Raw genomic sequence first — 22693 nt, 5'->3', positions numbered from 1 at the left:
GGCTGGAGCCAGGACGCCGCCCGAGGGGCACCGGCGGGCGGGCAGCTGCCGAGGAAGGGGCGGGGGTGCGCCGGGCGGGCGTCGCAAAGTTAGGCTGGCGCTGCGTTTCTGCCCGGGGGAGCCCGGTCCCCTGGGCCTGTCCGTCATTGCACGGTGGGCCCGAGCCTGGGAAGGCAACCAGGTGCGGAGAATCGCGTGTCCGACGGCCAAGGCGTTGGGTGCAGCTGCGGAGCGAGGGGCTGTCCGGAGAAGTCCGGCGGAATCGGAGGGGTGGAGGGAGCCCTCGCAGCGCTCGCTTCGAAGCCTTCCCGCCACGGACACCTGCATCATTGAAAACAAACAAACAAACAAACAACCCAACTCCAGACCCCCGGGATCCAGTGCGTTCCCCCTCCGTCTTCAGGTTCCCCGTGAGCAAAGGGTTAAATCTATTCTCTGAGCATCGTGACCTCCTTTTTCAGTTCGCGCATCTGTCGGCTTGGAAATATTTCCCCATGCTTGCTGGGCCGCTGTACCTGTGGAGAGGCTGGATCTAGGCTCGCCCTCTGAGATTTATCACCAGGCCATTATTCCTGGGCAGGTTCTGCCAAAACAGGGTCGTTTTCCCCAGGAACAGGAATTCTCTTGAGAGAGAAAGTGGTCTCACGTGAAACAAATTGCTGACGGATTGGTTTCTGGCCACATGATAGCGACTGTCATCCTGTTGTTTCTCTAACTGTACCCTACCATAAATGACTAGTCTATGGAGATGTCGTCTTTTGGCATGTGTTGCTGATTAGGAGATTTTTTTTTTTCTTTTTTTTTTTTTTTTTTTTTTTTTAGATGCTGAGCTTTTTTTAGTAGTCTGGGTGATTTCACAGCTGCTATTTTGTTCCTTCTGTTTTTAGGGAAAATTGCAAGAAATGGTTATGTCTTGTGTCTTGGGTATTATTATAGTGGATTTATACTCTCTTGAGGATATACTGTACTTAGTACTGTTGCTCATTACTGTTTGTTGTACTCTCAGTCCTGGAAAAATTTTTTAGTTGGTTTGATCCTTTTAATCAATCAGGATATGCGTTTCCTTTATGTAATTTTCATCCAATTTTGTTAATGTAGTATTAACCCTTTTTAAGGAAGTATGTATTCTTTGCTTTCCTCTTTTGTAAATTGAAGACAGTAACTTCTTGGCCAGCTGTAAAATTTTTGGTTTTACTAGTAATCTATATACAGGACTTGACAGAATATCTGGTACACACTCAATAAATGGTAAGCACTCAATAAATGGCAGATTAAAAAAATGGATATGATAGCTGAACATCAGATTGCCTTAGAATCTAAGTGCTAATTCAGAATGCTTTCTACCAGAAGCTTAGAATCAAGGAAAAGATAGGCATAATTCATATCCTCAGGGAAACAAGTACAGTATATGTTTGCCACTATTCAAAATAAATTCATTGTTGGATTCAAGTTCAGCACACTAATTTTTTGATTCTTAAGATTCTAACAAAACTGTATTTCCCCCCACCCCCTGTATAATTTAATTCAGATTTGTAAATAAGTGTTTTTAATCTTCAGAACTCACCAAAAATTCATTTAACATTATGCTAGTGTTTTATACCAGGTGTCTTATAGGTAAGTTCTTGCACAGTATGGCCCAATCTATCTTTCCACCTTCTCTTTTGTACCAGGAATTGAACTCAGGGGTGCTTACCCATTGAGCAACATCCCCAGTCCATTTTTACTTTTTATTTTGAGACAGGGTCTTGCTAAGTTGCTTAGGACCCTGGTAAGTTGCTGAGGCTGGCCTTGAACTTGTGTTCCTCCTGGCCTCTGGGATTACACACATCTACCACCATGCCCAATTCTTTTTCTTTCTTATTTTAAAAACCTTTCCACCTTTATTTTCCTTATTTCTTTTATTCTCTAATCAAATTCTTTCTGTACATTTGTTCATACAGTTCCATCTATGCTTGTCATATATATTTCTCTTGACTGTTTTCAGTTTTCTTAAAAGTGTTTCAATTATTGGTAACTTGGAATGTGGGTAAAAGTGCTGTATGTGGAAGGAACCTGATGGATTTTTTTTTTTGTTTTGCTTTGTGTTTTTCTTTGAGCTTCATTGGTGTGGCCAACCAGTTGAGTTTTCTTTCACTGGTATTTGTTAAAAGGATTTAAATACTAAATGCCCCATCAGTATATATAGCCCTCAATAGCTGATGATAGAGTAAGAAAACTTCTTAGGCTTCTATTCTACACAGAGCTAAAAACTTCAATGACTGACAAGTTTAATACTTGGAAACTCTAGCTATCTGCAAATAGACCAAGCTGATGAAAGGCGGTTTTATTTTTTAGGTAGCTCTCTGGCTTGCTTTCGGCATCTGTTCTTTTTCTGCCTGTTTTGAGGGCCAATATCTTTTTAAAGTTTGCTAAGTACCCAAGTTGTATTTATTGTGCTCAAGAAGTAGATATTAAGAACAAACATGTTTTTATTATTATCTGTTTTTCTTCTGTGATGTTTGGCATTGAACTCAGGACCTTGTGGATGCTAGGCAAGTACTCAACCAATGAACTGCATCCCCAGCCCTCAAACATAAGTTTTATGGTGTGTTTACCCTTGGGTGGGACACTGTGTGTGCTGATGTTCCCAGCTACTTGGGAGGCTGAGGCAGGAGGATCACTTGAGTCCAGGAATTTGAGACCAGCCTGGGCAATATATCTAAATGCTGTTTCAAAGAGTGGGGGCGGGGAAAGAAGAAATATGTGATACACTATTTTACATAAGAACAAAATGTACAAATATTTTCATATTTATTTAAAGGTACTTTCATCTTTTATCCTTTTCTCCTTAAAAATATTTCTTGGCAATATCTAACAAATGATTTGAAATTATTACTATTTCCTCTGAAAGAAGTGGTTTTGGCATTTTGTTGAGATATGACCTATATTTTTTTCTTGTTATTTTTTTTTGGTCAGGTTTGTGCCCCACATTTGAAGTTCACCAGTGTGATATTTTCTTGTATATAGCTTGAGATAACATTTTTGAAAATTACATAGCTAGCCTTCAGAATTAAGCTCATCAGAAGCATTGCCTAAAAGCCACAGGATTCTTGAATTCTCTGTAGGTATTTTGATATGCTTACCATCAGATTGTGTTCTAAAATATGTGGTCTATAATTTTTTGATGTGACTGATAGAGTTTGCTCATTGTTTTTTGAATATTCAAATCTAATTTAATATTGGTAATCAGATTTCATAATTAAAATATCAGTGGCCACCAGGGCCTGAGTTTGTTTTTTGAAATCAAGGCTAGCATACATTTAAACCACAGTCTGTTTCCTTGTTATCTGAGAAGCAGGCCAGCATTGACAGAGCTGCCAGGGTAATTTTCCAAGAGTCTCATCAGGTTTGTGATTGGTCAGATGCGTATCAGATGTGCATTCACCACTACCTATAAAGGACTTATTTTTTTCCTTGATTGCTTGAGCATAGACTCACTTTATTTTGCTTGTGAACTAAACAATAATTCTAACCTTTTTTCTTTGGAACAACTTTGCTTTTTTCTCTGAATAAAGCCCCTAGAGATAAAAATTTTAGAATAGGCCTCTGATTTGATATGTTATAGTTCTTATTTACACAGGATCCAGAATTATGGGAAGGTGTAGCTTCTTGGCACTTAGCTTTTAACTAGAGAGGCAAATGCCAAATATATGTGTTACTTTCTGTTCATTTGTTTCTTGGTTTGTTACTGGTGGCTTACTATGTGTCTTTTTTATGTGAGGCGCTTCATGGTGTGTTCAGTAAAATGCATTGTAACAAATACACTAGTTAGATTAGTATTTTGGTTTCCTCTGCTGCTATTTAATGAATACACAGTGAGAAGGATAAAGGAAAAACTAGCAATGAACAGTATTGAGAAATTGGAGACACTAGAAAGGAGAAATTGAGTATTTTATTTTATGTACTGATTTCATTTAGAACTCTCACTGGTACTTCAAATATTGGTTTTAGGAACGTTTAGTAGGAAAATCTGATTGTGATGAAAGTCTGTGACACTTATTTTTGCTAATTATTTGTATTTAAATGAATTGTTCCCATCTTGGAAGTGTTTGATGCTCCTTGACCTTTGAAGGAAAGCAGCATGCCATGGGGCCAACATAATTCTAGGAATGTCTTGAAGGGACTTTAATATTCCTACCCCCAATTTCATCAGCCTCCCCCAGTCAAGCAAAGTAAACATGCAATCTGAGTAGAGATACTGAGAGCTTGTTGTGCAGGTATTTTCTTTCTTTACAATTAGATTATAATCCCTTAAAATCCATTCTACATAGAACTTCTGGCATCATGTTCATTTATTATTTTATTATTGCATTTATGAAGACAAGTTCTCTTTTTTCAATCATCTCTTGGTTATCGCCAATATAAACCCATATGGATTAAGCTGTGATTACTTACTGAATTACTACTCTTCCCCTTCCATGGCTGAGGACTCTTTGGGTCACTTCCATCCAATTAATCTAAGCCCTCTCCTATTATTCTTAATTCCCAGCATAAGCTCTATTTGTAGAGATTAAGGTGGTTTCTGAGCTATGTGAAGTGGAGCTCGGGCAAGGTTTAATGTCAGCAGAGTGGGGAGGAAGGGGCAAGATTGATAGACTGGAATGGAAATATGACTATGAGTTTATATTGGTAATTTAGCTAGGAAGAAGCAGTAGATGCTTTTAATATTACCTAATTCTGTGTTCGATATGCATCTATAATTCTGTTATCTAATAATATCTATTAATAGGGACAGGAACACCTGAATTTCTTTTGGAAAATAGGTGAAAATAAAATAAGATAAATATGTGTTAGTAGTTAATTGTGATTTTTATTTTTTGTTTTTTGCAGTGCTGGTATTAAACCCAGGGCCTTGGCATACTAGGCAAGTGCTTTGCCACTGAGCTGCATTCCCAGCCCTAATGGTGATTTATAAAAGCAACTCCACTTCCTCCTTGTGCCTTCCATCCTTCACAAAAATCCTAATGCAAATAAAAATTTACTAGGTCCTCAATATGCCTGAATTGTAGTATACAACCTAGACTGAGATTTAGATACTTATAGTAATATTGATTCAGAAAACTTTTATCTATGCATTTTATTTTGAAAATAAAATAGGACTAAAACTTCCTTATGCCATACAAAGTATGATATAAAAGTTTCAAAGTGAAAAACTCTTAGTGGTGTAACTACATTAAAGCATAGGGTTATTGCAGTCCTGGGATCCATAGGGTTATTTGAGATTGGTTAAATTTAAAAGTATGACCTACAAGTGTAATAGAAATGTATGTTTTTGGTAATTTATGAATATGCAGTGCAATGTCAAGGTTCAGTTATTGATGTATAGCTACTAGTGCTTGCACAAATTCTTGAGTAATCCTCTTAGAATCATTTTAATTCAATGAGATCTTAATGATTTATCTTTCAGTATATCATTTTGTAAAGAAATGCTATTTTAATCTATGTGCCAAACGTGTATTTTAATTTGCCAGTTTGAAGTTCTACATATATTAAAGTGAAGAGTATTTCACCTTGATAATATACTCGGTGCAGATTGTTGAAATTCACCCCTCTCCAACCCCCTAGTTTTTGGCCATATGGACACAGGCAGAACTGTCAAGAGCGCCAACGATTTAAGCCCTCAAATTTTACCTGCCAACCATTTCAGCATGCAAGAGGGACACATGGAAGATAGCTTAAAGTGAAGGCTTTTTTTTTCTCTTTTTTTTGCTACCACCCACTTGCTGTTTCTTGCCCTTTTCTCTCTCTCTCTTTTTTTTAATGATTCAGAGAATTGACATGGTTGCTGGCTTACTACCTGCAGAGTCCTGCCAATCTTGATAGTATTATGTAATTATATAAATCTTTTGCATGATGTCATATCATATTGTATATATGTCCTCCTACACATGTGTCTTTAGAGTAATTTCTTTCCATCTGGTGTTGGACTGAACGCTTTGTTAGGTTATTTTTAAATCTTCAGGCTTTCTGGCACCCTTAACACTTGAAATAACACAATTGCTTTGGGAGGCAAGAAAATCCACATAGTATATTAGTGACTTTTCCAGTGGAAATGTAAATAGTATTTTACTTAAAAAATCATATCCTGTGTTCCAAGTAGACAAAACATGAGCTTTATGTTTAGATAGTCTACAGGTAATTTTGTTAGGTAGAAAATTGTCAGTTGTTGCTAAGTAGAAAAGTAAAGGAGAGGTACGTGACAGAAAGGGGGCCAAGAATAAAAAGCCTACTAAAGAAAAGAGATTTCAAAGATGTTTTATTCTCTTAAGGTTTATTGATGTCTTCTTGTGAACTCCTTCTTTTATTTTTATTTATTTATTTATTTTGGTACTGGGGCTTGAACTCAGGGGCACTTAACCACTGAGCCATATTCCCAGTTCTTTTAATATTTTATTTAGAGACAAGTTCTCGCTGAGTTGCTTAGGGCAACTAAGTTGTGTCTGTCTTTGAACTTGTGATCCTCCTGCCTCAGCCTCCCGAGATGCTGGGATTCCAGGTGTGTGCCACTGTGCCTTGTTTCTTAAGAATTCTTGCAATACTTATTTTCTATCTTGCAGCAATACTTATTTTTTATATAACAGATTTGTCATGTAAAGCTGGTACTCCCAATGAGATTGTATCAACTTCTAGAAGGCAGAGGATAAATATCATGTCTTTCATTACCCTTCTTATTTCCCCAAATGCAGACATTGTTTAGTACATTCACTACACCCACAACTTAGGGCACACTACAGTCTTAATGAGAATGTGAACTCCAGGAGAGTTAAGATTTAAGACCTGGGTTCTGAATCTGATTCTGCTTCAGATTATCTCTTTCTTTCTCCCTGTGTGTATGTGTGATATTTTCTTAGAAACTAAGTTAAAGGGTCATACACTTTGGTATGCATCTCCTAAGAATAAAGCTATTATACTATATAACCACAACACTGTTATCATACCTGAGAAAATTAATGTTTCCATAATATCAACCAGTATTCAACCAATATACTACTCATGTAGATTTCCAAGTTAGTTCTGCGTAAATATTTGTACTTTTTGTGTGTGAGTGCTGGGAGTTGAATTCAGGGCCACTCTACCACTGAGCCACATCCCCAAACCCTTTTTGTTTATGGAGACAGTGTCTCATTAAATTGTGCAGGCTGGCCTCAAACTTTTGATTTTTCCTGCCTCAGCTGGGATTATAGGCATGCCCACTGGGCCAGGCTGATTATATCTCTTTGGTTTCCTTTAGTCTAGAAAAGTACTTGTGATCTCTAATTGTCATTAGCTTTGATGAGTCCTGGTGCCAGTTGACTTGTAGTGTGGCCTGTTTTGGATTTGTCTGATTGTTCCCCTTAGGTTTTAATTTGTTCCCCTATCTGCTTTCCTGGAAACTGGAAAGTTATCTCTATAGGTTTGCTTAACTTAGGTTAAACATTTTTGGCAGGAGTTTTTCATAGATGATGCTGTGTTTTTTGTTCTGCATCACATCAGGCAGTTCACGTCAGGCTGTCCCACAATTAGTGATGCTAATTTTGGTCACCTAATTAAAGGGATAACCACCATATTTCTTTATGGTAAAGATAGATTTTAAGTATTTGTGGGGATACTTTGAACATAGTAAATATCCTGTTCCCCAGCTACCATTTCCCATTGGTTTTAGCATTCATTGATCTTTGGGGTTTACAAATAAAGTCAGCTCTTGAAAATAAACCTGAAGATTTAAATTAGGGAAGAAAAGGAAGATAGTAGGTATCTTTTGCTACTATATTTCATAGGTTTTCCCTAGTTCTTGGTAAATCTGATGTCTTGAAATTTTTTCCCTGTTTTGTTCCTAAAATTAGATTTACATAGTTACATTTTACTTGGCAGTGGAACATAATCACAATAAGGAATCTGTTGGCATTTGGTGTATGCTTGGTTAAGGTAATTTTGGTTTTATTTTTTGGTAGTGTACTTTTTTATTCTTGTCATTAGGCATGTAATTAGCCTTAATCTTTTATATCTTAACTATAATAGCTTAATATTTCCTTTAACTTAATCAAGTAACCTTTGCATTTTTATTAATTTCTTTATTAATAAAAACCTGATATTTTATTAAGTGCCATCCCATCCCCTAAAGGCAAGGCCTATATAATTAAATAGAAAGGTTGGTGTCAATCTATGTAGCAAGATTTACCCAATAATGCTTTTTTTCTTCTAGGTACTTCTTTTGACTTATCCTTGCTAGTTGTAGGATCTCTAAAGTGACCGTTTATAATAAACACTGGTTAATGAGAAATGTTCAATAGTTCATGTATTTTTGCTGGTATTTCATAAGGTTGAAAAGACTAGCATTGGGGTGAATGATTGCATAACTAAAGAATGTATCAGGTAGCCAAAGGAAGGCTTTAAAAAAATTTTATTGTGCCTACTGTGTTGGGTAGCCTTCAAGATGGTGTGAATCGTCCCTGCTTCCTGGTATTCATGCCCTTGTGTGATCCCCTCCCCTAGAGTTGGGTTAGACCTAGTGACTCCTCATGAATGGAATACAGAAAAAGTGGTGGGATGTCACTTCCAAGATTAGGTTACCAAGATGAGTGTGTTGGCGCTCTCTGGCTCTCTTCCCTCTTTGTTGAACCACTCGTTGTCATAACCTGAGAACATTTAGGCAGTCTATGGAGAGGCCCCCATGGTGAGAAATCAGGATCTGTCAGTGAGCTTGGAAGTGGATCTCCTGAGGCCTGATGACACCCATTTGAGTGAGCTTGGAAGTAGACTCTGTGGGCAGAGATGAGTCTTAAAATGAATATAAACCTGGTTGACAGCTCAACTGCAGTTTCACAGGAGACCCTGAGCCAAAGCCACTTAGCTAAGCCATTTGTGGGTTAGTGACCCATGGAAACTGTGAGATGATAAATGCTTGTTTTTTTTTTTTTTTTTTTTTTTTTTTTTTTTTTTTTTTTTTTTTTTTTTTTTGTGGTGCTGGGGATTTGAACCCAGGGCCTTGAGCTTATGAGGCAAGCACTCTACCAACTGAGCTATATCCTCAGCCCAAATGCTTGTTGTTTTAACCCATCAAGTTTTGGGTTTGTAGTAGATGACTACTACACATCATTTATTAATTTAATAAATATTGTCTACTGTTAACCATGTACTATTCTAAGTACTTAGGGACACAGCACTGAATAAAATAGAAGTTTCTGTTATCTCAGAGTTTATATTTTAGTGGGAGGCGACAAATAATAAATATACAAGTCAAGGATAAAATATAAGGCATCTGATTTTAGTGAGGGTCAGGGAAACAGAATAAGAAAAGTGGAATGAATATAGAAAATAGTGGTCAGAGATGATTTTTCTTGACCAGGTAAAATTTGAGCAGAGTTCTGAATGGAATAAGACAGCGAGCCATGCAAGTATCTGGGGGTCAAGCTTTAGGCAGAAGGAGTCACAAGCAAAAAAGTTACACATTTGGTGTGTTTGAGAAACATTAAATAAGCCAGCATCATGGGTCAAAATGTTCTAGAGGAGCCAGACACTGGTGGCATGCGCCTGGAATCTCAGCTACCAGGAAGCCAAAGCAAAAGGACCACAAGTTTGAGGCCAGCCTCAGCAATTTAGCAAGAGCCTATATCAAACTAAAAAATATAAAGGGCTGGTGATGTAGCTTAATCGTAAAGCACCCCGGGGTTCATTGCCCAGTACTGAGGAAAGAAAGAAGAAGAAAAAAAATATATATGGGAAAAGTGGTAGGAATTGAGTTTAGGGATGCTGAATGGAGCAGAGTTCTGAATGGAATAAGACATAAGGTAGAAGGAACAAGTCATGTAGTGCCTTGTTGGTTACATTAATGACTGCGTTTTATTCTGATACAGGGGTTCTTGGGAGCAGAGGAATGGCATGATCATTCATTTAGTACATATTGATTATGTACAATGAGGAGGACACTGGGTATATGTGATCACAGAAGACATGAAAACATGATCCCTCTCCTGAGGGAGTTTCATGTTCTAGTATTAGAAGTGACTGAGTTGGGGATGGTGCTACAAGCCTATAATGTGAGCTATTCAGGAGGCTGAGGCAAGAGGATTGCAGCCTGAATAACTGGGCAGGAGTTCTCTGCCTCAAAATAAAACTTAAAAAATGAACTGGGCACATAGCCTAATGGTAGCCTAATGGTGGAACCCTTCTCTTTGCATCTTGAGGCCCTGTGTTTGTTTAATCCTCAGTCCTGAAAATTAAAAAAAAATTTTTTTTGATGGGTTATAGCTCAGTGTTAGAGCATTACATAAGGCCCTGGGTTCTATCCATAGTACTAGAAAAAAAGAAGAAAAAATTGGTCATGTACTCAAAAACTTAGGAATAGAGGCTGTGTGTCATGGAAAGATATGCAGTTAGGAAAAATCACAGAGTAAAACCTGGGTTAAGATTCTGGTTCTTCTACTTGGCGCAATACATTTCAACCACTATTGGGTGCTTATTATGTGCCAGGTGAAATAATGATGCTAGTGTTTATTGATGATTTATTATGAGCCAGGCTCTATGCTGTGTGCTTTATAGGTATGATATAGGTGCTAAAGAGTTGTGCTCTGGAGCTAGAGTGTCTAGTTTTAAATTCTGGTTGTGTCACTCTTTAATAACTTTGGGCAATTCAGTTTACTCATTCTATATATAGGAATATTTCTACATCTTTTAACATTCTTGATGATTAAAGGGTTAAATATATGAGCTGCACGTGGTGGTGCAGGCCTGACATCACAGCTACTGCAGAGGGTGAGGCAGGAGGACCCAAAGTTTGAGGCCAGCCTGGGCAACTTAGTGAGGATGTCGTCAGAGATAGAGGAGAGATGGTCCAAGGCCCTGGATTCAATCCCTTGCAACACACACACAAGTATGTGAAGTGTTTAGAATAGTTCCTGGCACCAGATAAGTGTTAGTCATTGTGATTTTTACATTTAACCTTACCACAGCTCTTTGAACTAAGTGTTATTAATGCCATTTCCTATTTTATGTAGCAAGTTAAAAATTAAGTAACTTGTCTAAAGTTACACAACTAGCAAGTGAAAATTGACTTTGAAGCTGACATTCATTACCTTTGCTTACTCAATAGGTCCACGAGCAAGTGGGGAATGAGAGATTTGGATCTAGGTCTTCTATCAGAACCAATAATTTCTTAATAATTGTGATCTTGTGAAAATGCTTTTTTCTGTGCTCCATTGCCTTTTCTGTAAAATGAGGATAATACCCATAGTATTACATAGTAATAACACAAAAACAAACCTTGCAATGTGTCTGTCACATAGAGATCCTTATGTTCTTTTTTTTCCCCTTTGATAAAATCTTATCTTAGAGATGGGGGAGGGGGTAGAATAATCTTTGCTTAAGAAGAATGATTTTTACATCTTAAACCATACCTTTTTCCCCTTTAATTGGGTATTTATGTGTTTATATGATTATTATATATAAATACATGGTACAGTTCTATAGAAAGCATATGGTTGGGATTTGATTTGTACCTACCCTAACGTTCTTGAGACTTTCTGTGAGTATTCTAAAGACCCATCTCGAAGCCAGCTTGCCTTCATAGCTTCATATCCGGTTTGGTAGAACAGTCATGTGGTTGATGACCCCGTTGTTGGTTTTCTCATTTGCAGCAGATGTGAAAGTGTACATACATGGTCGAAAACAGGAAGGGGTTTGAGTTGGGAGAGTGCTTTTGCAAGGAACTTCTTTCTTGTGCACAACCCAACTGAGATCTGAAGTGCCATTAATCTTCATGACTTTTAGCAGTTACAAAAAGATATTATACCTTGTTGTAAATGAAAAAGCAAGTAATTTTCTAGTTTAATGAATTCATGAATGTATATGTAGTTTTGTACATTTTGGAGAAGTGACTATTGTGTTCCTCTTTTTTATTAAAATGCAACTGGGACTGATGAATAATGCTTTTCTTTGTGGTGCTGGGGTTCAAACCCAGGGTCTTGCACATGCTAGGCAAGTGTTCTACCACTGAGCTACACCCCCCAGTAATTTTTTTTTTTTTTTTTTGCGGTGCTGGGGATTGAACCCAGGGCCTTGTGCTTGCGAGGCAAGCACTCTACCAACTGAGCTATAGCCCCAGCCTGCCCCACCCCCCCAGTAATTTTACAGTCACCCTAACTGTGAATTATGCTAGAATAATTTTTCAACAAGGAAATGTAGAGTTTGTTGTTCGATATCAAATAACATCACACTTAAAATTCTTTAAAAGTCAAAATTTAAGACAGCATTTTTTTTTTTTTTTGGTACAGGGGATTGAACTCAGGGGTACTCAACCATTGAGCCACAACCCCAGCCCATTTTTGTATTTTATTTAGAAATAGGGTCTCAAGGGAGTAGCTTAGAGCCTTGCTAAGTAGCTGAGGCTGGTTTTGAACTTGTGTCCTTTTGCCTCTGCCTCCTGAACCGCTGGCATGCACCACAGTGCCGGCTAACATATATCTTCTTGGCTCTAACATATATCAAATGCTAGCTACGTACTAACTTTTCATTTATGAAAATATGTCAGGTACTGCTTTTCATATATGCTAATAAATTTAAATACTTCCATCATTGATATCCCAGCCACAAAGAACATTTATTACTTTGGTGAAACCCCTGTCCCTACTTTCTTCCTCTTTAATGACTCTCTCCCATGCCTTTTTTTTTTTTTTTTTTTTTTTTTTTTTTAAGTAGTAAATGGACACAATGCCTTTATTTTATTTACTTTTATGTGGTACTGAGGATCGAACCCAGTGCCTCACACTGGGGCCTACAGCCCCAGCCCTCTCCCATGCTTTTACCTAACAGTTTTCTATTAATAGTATTTGGGAGGTGGTGTGGTATAGCAGCCAGTAAGGACATGGGTTTTGAGAGTCAGACCTGGGTTTACAGTATAGTTATGTATTTGTTAGGGGGAAAAAAATGCTTTCTGTCTCAATAAAATAAATGCCAGGGTCCTCCAGAGTTGGCTTTAGAGGAGATTCTGCACATGGGGTGGAGTAATTGGAGCTCACAGCAAATACACTTGTTCCTAGATCTTCACCTTCCCCTGGAGAATCTCTTGGAGACCTCAGGGAGTGCTGTTTTCTCCAATTTTCTGTCCCAGAGGAGAGTCTTCTCTTGATACTCCTATAGTGTACAGCTGAGGCCAGGTTGGAGTGTTTCATACTTTACTAAAGACATAAGTACTAGTATGCTCATATATAACATGGTTCCCCAAATCAAATTCACTTCTCTGCAGTTTGTTTTCTATTTGGATATCTCCCTTCCTTGACCTGCCATATATGTTTCTGACTTCCAGCGGCAGAAGCCATCTTTAACTCTTCTACCTGAGAGTAACTCTGGCATATCTAAACCCAGAGAAAAAAGGATTCTCATTCCTGCCAGCTTATGGTTGTATCTGAGAGAGGACCCATTTATTGCATGTTTTGAACACCAGGTCTCAACAACACTTCAGGGAGAATGCTAGTTGCCCACAGAGTATCTGTCATTTGTAGAAGAGAAACACAAAACATAGGGTGAAATGGGGTAGACTAAAGGAGGCCTTCCTTTTAGTTATTTGTCCCAGATATATAATTTTGATTATAGCTCAGTAATTTGACAAAAAATAGTTCTTCATAGGGTCTGGGGTGGCAACTCAGTGGTAGAGTGCTTGCCTAGCACATGTGAAGCACTGGGTTTGATCCTCAGCACCACATTAAAAAATAAATAAGATAAAGGTATTGTGTCAATTTTCAACTAAAAATAATAAAAAAAATCTTAATAAATACCCCCTTTGATTCTTTGACTCTTTACACCATTTGATACCTAATGGGCTACTATTTAGTTTGTTACAACTTTCTCTCTGAAGAATTTTGTTTGGAAAGCTCCTAGAACTTAATCAGGACCAAAGTTAAGCAGAGGCTGTTGGTGATAAATGCAGCCTGGTGTGATCAGATGAAACGCTTGGTGCCCTGAGCTGGCTGTTTATTCAGTGTTAAAGGGAGTGGTGTCTGTATCACAGAGCATTAGTTATGGAAGGGAATACAGAACTACATCCCTGGGCTTATTTCTAAGATAGCAAATGTTTAATACGATCAAAAACCTTTGGAGTCACAGATGTAGTTTAGAATCCTCTGATACTGACTGGCTGTTTCTCAGTTTGTTAAAATCTGTGAGAATCATATAATGTTTAACATGGTATCCCTACCTACTTTGTATAACTGCTGGAAAAAACTGCTGAAAAGATTAGAAATAATATATAATATGCTTAACATAGTGTCTGTCACTGTGCACACTTAACGAATGGGAAAGAACTATGATTTTAAATGACATTCCTTTAAAATCTACCTTATGTATGTTCTGACCTTGGCTTTTTTTTTTTTTAAATAGCTTTATTGATATATAATTAACATGCCATAGGATGTTCAGTTTCAGTAAATACAGTTCAGTTTCTTTCAGCATGTTCACAGGGTTGTGCAGTTATCACTTCAGTCTAATTTTTAACATTTTCCTCTACTCAAAAAGCAAGTCCACACCCAATAGCAATAGGTCCCCTGTGCCCCACCCTGCAAACCCAGACCTAGGTGACCATTGTGTCTCTATAAATTTGCCTATTGTGGGTATTTCATATAAATGGAACCATACATATTTTTAGTTTCCTCTCCCTCCTCCACCTTTCCTTATTTATTTATTTGTTTTACCCTCAACCCTCCTGATGGACTTTAAAGCACAAAAGTTTTTAATTTTGATGAAGTCAAATTTATAAAAATATTTTTGGTTGCTTTTGGTGTCATATCTAAGAAATCATTACCTAATTCAAGATCATGACGATTTATAGCTGTTTTCTTCTAAGAGTTTTATAACTTTAGCTCTTCCATTAATTGATTCATTTTGAGTTAAAATTTTTATATGGTATCACCTGAGGTAAGGATCCAAATTCATTCTTTTACATATGGTTATCCCAGAATTTCTTGTTGAAAGGCTTTCCTTTCTCCCCTTGTCTTGGGATTCTTTTAGAAACCAATTAGGTGTGAATATACGGGTTTATTTCTGCACTCTTTAATTAGATACCCATGATCTATATGTCTGCCCTTTTACTAGTATCACACTGTCTTGATTATTTTTATTTGTAGTAATTTTTGAAATCACGAGGGTGTGAGTGCCAAAATTGTAGTAGTTTTGTTTTTCAAGATTATGTTAGCTGCTGTAGTTATCCCTTGCATTGCTATATGAATTCTAGGATCTGTGTGGCCATTTCTGCGGGAAAAAAAAACAAAAACAAAAACAAACCACTTGATTAAAAAAAGATTTAAAAAAAATTTAATTAATACATAATATTTGCATATATTTATGAGAACAGTATGATAATTCAGTACAAGCAAAAATGTGTAATGAGCAAATCAGGGTATTTAGCATTTTTCCTCAAACATTTTTATTTATTTATTTATTGTGGTGCTAGGGATTGAACCCAGGGATACTTAACCACTGAGCAACATCCCTAGCCCCTTTTATTTTTTATTTTGGGACAGGGTCTTGCTAAGTTGCTGAGGCTGGCCTCGAACTTGTGATCCATCTGCCTCAGCCTCCCAAATCACTGGGATTACAGGCACTTACCACCATGCCCAACTCAAACACTTCTTTTAGTTATTTTAATAAGTTGCGCTGGAGATGTAACTCAGTGGTAGGGCACTTGCTTGGCAATGCATGAGACCCTAAGCTCAGTCCCCAGAACCACCAATCAATCAATCAATCAATCAATCAATGTATATGTTTATGTACATACATATGTATGTCTATATAATATATATGTATATGTTATATATGTATATATGTTATATACACACATACACACAAAATAGAATTTTTGTAGACTATAGCTACCCTATTAGATTATACCACACTGGCACTAATTTCTTCTATTTCAAAAAGACTAGTAGTTCTACCTGGAACATAATAACTTAAGGATATACCTTTATTAAGTGATCTCAGGTTGTCTTTTTTTTTTTTTTTTTTTTTTTCTTTTTTTGTGGAACTGGAGATTTAACGGGCATTCTGCCACTGAGCTATACCTCTTGCCCTTTTTATTTCTTATTTTGAGAAAGGATCTCACTAAGTTGTTGAGGCTGGACTCAAACTCTGGATCCTCCTGCCTCAGCTTCTGAGTCACTGGGATTATAGGCGTGGGCCATCATGCCTGGCTCAGATTGTCTTCCAGGATGATAAAAACCGTAGATTGAGTTTAAAATATGGGACAGCAGCAGCAAAACCAAAATATTTCCTATAAAACTGGTAGCAAGGGACCAGAATGTCCAGTATTCTAGTATGATCAATTTATTTCTGTAGATAAGACTTATTTTGAGACTCACAGTTATATTAATTTCCTTTAAAAATGTAATAGATTAGCATTTTTTCCTATATGAAGAAACTTCTAAATGTCAGGACTGTCAATTTGGGTTGTGTTGACATTAGCTGTATGGTTTTCTTAGATTCTGTTTATCAGGTTGAGGAAGTAACTTTCTGTCTCTAGCTTCTTGAGTGTTTTTATCATGAAAAATGTTGGATTTTTTCCAAATGCTCTCTTTGTCTATTGAGATAATCATGTAGATTTTGTCCTTTATTCTGAAGTGTGGTGTAGTGATTGGTTTTCATATATTAACAATTTAAATGTTGAACCAACTTTGCATTCCTAGGATAAATTCTACTTGGTCATGGTGTATAATCCTTATATGCTTATGGGTTTGGTTTGCAGCATTTTATTGAGGATTTCTGCATCTAAATTTACAAGGATTGTCATTTTGTATTCTTTTCTTGGGAGGCCGGTGCTGGGGATTGAACACAGGTTGCTTCTCTACCACTGAGTTATATCTCCATCTTTGTCCTTTTTTTAAAAAGATGTCTTTGATTTTGGTATCAGAGTAATATTGGCCTGATAGAATGACTAAGGAAGTGTTCTCTCCTCCTCTTCTTCCTTTTCTTTTTCTTCTAAGTTTGTAAATGGTATAAATTCTTTCTTATACATTTCATACTTTATTACTTAAAGTCTGTCTTGTCTGATATTTAGTTAATTTTTGCATGGGATATGTCTTTCTGTCTTTTTTACTTTCAATCTATTTTTAATAGATTCCTTAACTCTAAAGTGAGTTTCTTATAGACAGCAGATAGTTGGTTTTTATTTTTAATCCATTCTGGCAATCTCTACTGTTTATTTGAGGACTTTAATCTGTTTACACTTGTTTTTCTTTTGCATTGCTGGGAATTGAATTGGGCCTTCTGCATGTTAGATCATTGTTCTACTGCTGAGCTACATCCCCAGCCCAAAATAGCTACATTTAATTTACATCTGCCATTTTGCTGTTTGTTTTCTTTGTCTTATGTCTTTCTTCTTCCTTAGTTCCTCTAGTACTGCCTTCACTTGTGTCCAAGTGCTTTATAAAAACCTTAAGATTTATGGTATAAATATGGGGGAAAAAGATTTCTTGTATAATTTTGAATCAAAAGGCCCTACACTGTTATCTATTGCTAAACTCAAAACTTAGTGACTTAAAATTATGACTATTTTATTTTTTATGATTCTGTGCATCAGGATTTTGGAAAGGGATCTGTGAAAATGGCTCATTTCTATTCCGTGTGGTATGGGCAGCTTGTTTGGTGTGGGGTTAAATTACAGTGAGGAGCAATCCAAGATGGCTTGCTTGACTTTCATGTTTAGTGGCTCAGCTGGGATGCTTCAATCATGTGGGGGCTGTCTGGGAGGCCTGGCCTCATCTTGTGACTCTAAATACTGGATAGGAAGAGTAGGTGGTGGTTATCTTTGTAGTCAAACTACCATAGGTCTAAAACAAATCTTACATTGGGTGAACAGTTTAAATCTTGAATTTAAATGACTCTTTCCTGTTTTGGACATTACTTTCAGAATAATTATTGTCAGTGCCATGATGAAACTTAGGCAACATTAAAATATATCATGCAAAATAAGATAGTAAAGTATTTCTTGAAAATGGTAAAGTAACCAGTTTTGAGAGCCAGAACCGGTGGCACTTGCTTGTGATCCCAGCAATTTGGGAGGTTGAGGCAGGAGGATTGCAAGTTTGAGGCCAGCCTCAGTCACCTTGGGAGACTTTGTCTCAAAATAAAAAATAAAAGAAGGAATTGTGATGTAGCTCAGTAATAGTATACCCCTAGGTTCAATTCTCAGTACCAAAAACAAACAGAAAAACAAAAAACCCAATTTTGATGTTATGTTTAGTTGGTTCAAAATTTACTATTTCTTGGGAATCAAGTCTGGAGAAATTGTTATAATCTGGTTGCAATTATGTTCAGTTTTGAGGTGAGTTATTTTAGTCTTAAGTAGAGAAACATAAATATCTAGAGATTGCCTGTGTGTTGTGTAATCAAAATAAAATGTTTGCAACTGTACGATGTACCAGGAAATATGTGTTAGTATATTCCATGTGTTGCTTGATAAGAAAGTGAAAAGCATGACATTGACTTTTTTGACTTGGGACTTTTCATGTCTGAAGGTCTTAATCACCTCTTACCCTGAGGTAATGGAAAGCACACAGAAAATCACTAGATAGTGATTTTGGCTTTCAAAACATATTTCACAGTGTTTGATAGAATAATAAATTAGCATTTAGTGTGGGGTCAAAAAATGAAGAAGAACAAGGTTTTAGTCCAATGAAGTATAATGGGTTTAGGCAGGTTTTATTTGATGAGTGTCTTTTGGAAGAACTGTTTATAGTGAATTCATGCTGAATTGTAGGAAATACCTATCAAAAAATACCTAAGCTCTGGTGCTAATTATTAGCAGAAATAGTTTTTCTGTGAGAAAACCCATAGAAACAAAAGGCTTAAAATGCCATTTCCTCTGGTTTTACAAGTAATGTGGAATTTAGAAAATTTTCAGGCAATAAAGTATAACGACAAAACCAAAAATTACCTACAATTCTATCAATGATGATAATATTAAGAGCATTTTTGTTATTGCTTTCTGATCTTTTATGAATTCCTCATTTGATGAAGTATAGGTATAGCAAAAAACCAGTGTTTTTCCTATGCTTACACAGTCAACACAGCACTTCTGACACCAGATGTGTGGGAGCATTAAACTCGTCCCCCCATCCCCCATCTAAGCAATTCTCTAGCAGATCCAGCTGGGCGTCCTATAATTTAATTCTGACACTGTCTACCTGGAGATGACAGGGAGATCCCACAGGTTCTGGCCCTACATGATTGCCACTTACTTCAGGTGCCAGTCCCAGGCCTGGGGTCATGACTTATCCTTCTGACCAATTGGCTCCAACTTGGAATTCCTACAAACCCTCTCTTCAGTCTCCGTTAATTTGCTGGTACGGCTCACAGAACTCAGGGAAACACTCTACTCAGGATCAGCCAGTTATTATAAAGGACATGACAGAGAATACAGATGAACCGTCAGACGGAGAGATGCGCAGGACAAGTTGTGGGGGAAGGACATGAAGCTTCCTTGTGCTCCCTGGGCATACCACCCTCCAGTCAAGGAACCTCTGCATTCAGTGGTCTGGAAGCTTTCCGAAAGCTGTCCCTTTGTCTTTTATGGAGACTTCCTTTTTTTTTTTTTTTTTTTTTGCGGTGCTGGGGATCAAACCCAGGGCCTTGTGCTTGCAAGGCAAGCACGCTACCAACTGAGCTATCTCCCCAGCCCGAGACTTCCTTATATAGGCATGATTGATTACATCATTGGCTATTGGTGATCAGCTCAACCTTCAGCCCTTCTCCCCTCTGGAGTGGGCCTGAAAGTTCCAAGCCTCTAACCACTTTTGGTCCCCCTGACAGCCAGGGTTTTCCAGGAGCCCCAACCATCAGTTATCTCATTAGCACACAAAAGGCACTTACCACTTTGGAGATTCAAGGGCTTTAGGAGCTGGGGCAGAGACCAAATGTATATTTCTTTTTATATCTCAGTTCCATGGGTAATGTGGAGCTTTATGGATTTCATTCCCCCAACCCCTTCCACTTCGATTCCCTTGGGAAATCTTATCTTGCTCTTTCAGTTGTAACAGGAATATCAACTTCGTTTACTAGAAATATAGGGTTCAACTCCTGTCAGTGGAATAAACAGACATAAGAGATGATGTTAATCTGATAAGAGCTCTTGATAATAGTAGTTCCTTTTATTTTCAGGAGGAAAATCAGTATTTTAAAACTAATTTTATAAACCAGTTTGGGGGATGTAGCTCTGTAGTAGAGGGCTTGCCTAGCATGTGTAAGGTCTGGATTCAGTCCCTAGTATTGCTAAAAAAAGAAAAAAAAAATAAAAAAAGTTAAAAACCAGACTATAATTCAATTTATAAATCTTAAGGTTTCTTTGTAATACTTTATCATCTAAAATAGTTCTTACTAGTCATCTCTGAACTGAGCTATGAGCAGAATTGGCTCTAATTATGCTATAACTGAACTTATGACCATGAAATTCTTCTTGGTAATCGGTCGGTTGTGCAAATCACATGCAGATACTTCTTTACCAGATATAGATGGACAATTTTTGGAAAATATATGTTCCTGAGGAGAATTGCATCTGGCATATAATTACTCGTGTGTGTGTGTGTGTGTGTGTGTGTGTGTGTGTGTGTGTGGTCATATTTATAAAGATGGTGTATATATTTCTTTAAGGTTGTCTTTGTCACAAGTTAATTTATGATAATTTCTAGTTGGTATTTTCAGCTTAGAATTTTTCAGTTGGTGATTTTTAGGAGCTGTATCATCAACCCAGAATATTGTAAATGACAGTGGATGTAAGATGGTATCTTTAACACTGAACATCATTCTGAAGGAGAAAAGGAGTTTCTTAACTTAAAAAGAAGAAAGGTATAATGGGCCAGTCGAATAAATGCATTAGGTATATAGATATTTAATACTCTGATGTCCCCTTTTTAAAATTTTTTAGAAATGGAGATTGAACGCAGGAGCACTTTACTACTAAGCTACATTCCCAGCCCTTTTTATTTTTTATTTTGGGACAGGGTCTAAGTTGCCCAGGCTGACCTTGAACTTGAGCCTTAACCTCCCAAGTAGTTAGAATTGCAGGTGTGAACCACCATGCCCACTTTTATTTTAAAATAAAATTGTTAGAAAACAGACTAGTTGTTGGATTGATGTGCACTGTGAGGCTAATGCCAGGATATAGTCTATGTTAACAGCTGGATATATTCCAGTTAAATTATTGTCTATTTGGCTGAGTTTCCTTTAATAGATTTGGCAAAAAAACTAGAAAATGAATTTCTTTTCAATGACACAAATCCTTTTGGGTTTGCTGAATTAGAATGACATTTAAAATAGTCAAGATTTGCCAGAATCACGTCTCTCCTGCTCAGCCTATTCCACTCTACCTTATGGAGTAATACTTCCACCTTCGCCTTCAGTAAATCTGTACTTTGCCTGTTTAAAAAAAAAAAAAAAAAAAGATTTGCCAGAATCAACGTAGTAGTGCTGATTGATATAGCCACAACCTGCTGTTATATTTGTGAATCAGTTAGAATGTCCCAACTGTGACAGGAGAATGGATATTGTATGATGTATAGAAAATTCATCTTTGAAGAAGATGAGTGTATGCTTTTCAGGTAGATATTGTGAATGAATGTAAGAATAAAAATGGGGTCAACAGATTTGAGTTTTTGATGTGTAAAATTTTTTCCTTTATTGTGTGTTGCTTTTTACTTATAGGTATTCTTATATAATTGAAAACCACTGTGAAGTTTGTTTATTTCAACTTCTTCAAAACAGGAATCTTTTGCTGCGATATCTGTTCATAACCAGTTGTACTGGAACTGGACAAAATGTGAAAATAAACAATTTAGGGTAACTAGGCAAGATGTGAAAATTGTGGGTGTTTGATATTTTAGGCCCCACTTTTTAGTTTGGACTATTGATTTCCACTGATGACCATTTTGGGATTTCTGTAATATGTAAATAAGTGCAACTTGAATAATACTTGATGACTTGAAGGACTGACTCTGCTTTTCCTTTTGGTGGCAACTGCATTTTGTTTCCTACTTAAATTTCTCCCTCCCCCAGTACTTAGCCTGAAATTTTGACCAATCAAAATGAAATTGTGAAAATAGCTAACTGGCTTATGTCTCAAGTGGATGACTTGGGGTAAACTGTCCTAGTTCATGCAACATGTTTGCTATACTAAAGATACTTATGAGGGCAAATAGGGTGTTAGCAAGTACTTCAGGTATTTTGTATTTTTAACGTGGAATGAATCAGATGAGGTGCAGAAGTCTCCATCAGTGGCTGAAAGAAAAGCCTGTGGATAGAGAGTATGGTAGTCAACAAAAAGGGACAAGGGAGAGTGCATAATTATTCAGGAATGGGAATGGAGCAGCTGCGGACACGCTAAAAGGAAGCCAAATTAATGGGTCAGTGTAACTTTAAATTCTTTTCTTAATTATGAATCTTAAGCAGGCCTCCTTAATCCCTTAAGGATGAATGGCTTTCTTTTTGTTAGATGCGACTAGGGAATTCTTCCAGTGTTTGAATGCCATTAAAAATACAGTTATTGTAGACAGACCACAAAATAGATTGGTCACCTTAAGGTTTAATTTTAGGATATTTCATATTCTTGTTAATTAGCTAAATTGTTTTGGTTATGGTAGTCCACAGAATAGAATATGTTTTGGTTTGCTACATATTGAAGCATTTAGGTTTGCTCCAA

General features: G+C 37.0%; 1 protein-coding gene across 13 annotated transcripts in view; it reads left to right on the top strand.

Annotated features, from left to right (window-relative positions):
* Epb41 (erythrocyte membrane protein band 4.1) overlaps positions 1 to 22693 on the top strand; it is a 171278-nt gene that overhangs the window by 19174 nt on the left and 129411 nt on the right. The window lies entirely within an intron of this gene.

This window comes from Sciurus carolinensis, chromosome 1, assembly GCF_902686445.1.
Source record: "Sciurus carolinensis chromosome 1, mSciCar1.2, whole genome shotgun sequence".
NCBI lineage: Eukaryota > Metazoa > Chordata > Mammalia > Rodentia > Sciuridae > Sciurus > Sciurus carolinensis.
This window is presented reverse-complemented; position numbering and strand designations above follow the sequence as displayed.